The sequence below is a fragment of the Phaethon lepturus genome, unplaced genomic scaffold (assembly GCF_000687285.1).
Source record: "Phaethon lepturus isolate BGI_N335 unplaced genomic scaffold, ASM68728v1 Scaffold57748, whole genome shotgun sequence".
Classification (NCBI taxonomy): Eukaryota; Metazoa; Chordata; class Aves; order Phaethontiformes; family Phaethontidae; genus Phaethon; species Phaethon lepturus.
Window position 1 is genome coordinate 2200 of NW_010556655.1, and position 1397 is coordinate 3596.

The 1397-nt window shown below is 45.0% G+C and overlaps 1 pseudogene; it reads right to left on the reverse strand.

Moving 5' to 3' along the window:
- Positions 1-673: 673 nt before the first annotated feature.
- LOC104625000 lies at positions 674-819 on the reverse strand (annotated as a pseudogene).
- Between the last annotated feature and the right edge of the window lie 578 nt (positions 820-1397).

Here is a 1397-nt window from a genome sequence, read left to right on the forward strand (position 1 = left end):
AATGCCTCCAGACAGCAATGATCTTGCATAAAGAGAAATTTTTTGGGCTGATGTGACCAGGCAGCCTCAGACCAAAAGCAAGACAAGTACTTTAAGCATTGCATATCCAGGGAAGAGTGTCTTTGCATGCTTCTTCTCTAGCCTAAGTCACCTCTGCTATACTTTATTTCTATCTGTCTACATTACTGCAAGAATACTGGTAAAAGCTGCCCTTAACTGAAAGGATCATTTTATATGAACATTTCTCTGCACACTACACAAAACCCACTGTACAATATACAATCTTGTCTAAACGAAGATATTATTTATTTTGTAGCTTTTAAATCAGTTTTATTTACAACAGGTCTTAGCGTACAGCTCACGCGCAGTAGTTAAGCTCTGGCAGTACTGATGTCAGGTCGCTAACACATTTGCAAATTACATTTCTAAGTCATAGAAAATGAAAGAAAAGTTGCTTTAAAATAACTGTCTTATCTTTGGGTATAAGGATCACAGAACACATTTGCAGGTGGCTGTAAAACCCAGCCGAGGGCGCTCCCCAGGGAGCCCCGGTGCCGCCGGCACGCCGAGCGCTGCGGCGCGGGGACACAAGCAGTGGCGAATGGTCTGACGCACGCGCGGCTGCGCAGTTCAGTTACTCTCCATCACGGGGCTCGAGGCAGCTTCGTGCTCTTTAATGGCCCCACTCCTCTTCCCTTTCACTAACTCCCTCTTCTTCCTCTGGAAACGCCGAATCACTCTGACTCTTCAGATGCTTGATCCCTGAAAATATAGACCTCATGGTTAAAGTTTTGTTAGTTTGTGTTGGACGTTTTTTTCCTGAAGGAAGAAACAAACAAAAAGCCAAACTAACGCCAAGTTTTTTAATGCCCATTCTGACTCCCTTCTTCACAAATGTCTTAGTTCAAACAGTACTGCAGCGTATTTCCAACAGAAATACTCTCTTCCTTGGAAATTTATCACATTTTATTGAAAAACTGCTGGAAGATGCCTTGCAGAACAGAACAGTATTTGCTTCTCCTTTCCCTTGGCAATCCTCTATCAGACTAGTATTGCTCATCTCAAGCAAGTTAAAAGCTTTCAAGGCTCAGGCAGTAGAAGTGGGAATTATTCTACCAGAATGTCAACTTGAGCCTCTTTCTGAGACTGATCATCTGAAGGTCATCACTCACATGGACCCAGTGCCCCATGGTCACAGCTTCCCACATGTATCAGAGGTCTTCTCCAGCGTGCGACCCCATAGTCTGCACAGGACCTGCAGAGCTGCTCTGATGCAGAGAGCGTCACACCTGACAGAGAGGGAACTGCTGGCACCGAAGCCGTGACAAGATTGGATCCTTTCTCACGTAGAGAATGTGTTCTGTTGACCTCCAAATACCACCTGGGGCTGGATGAAA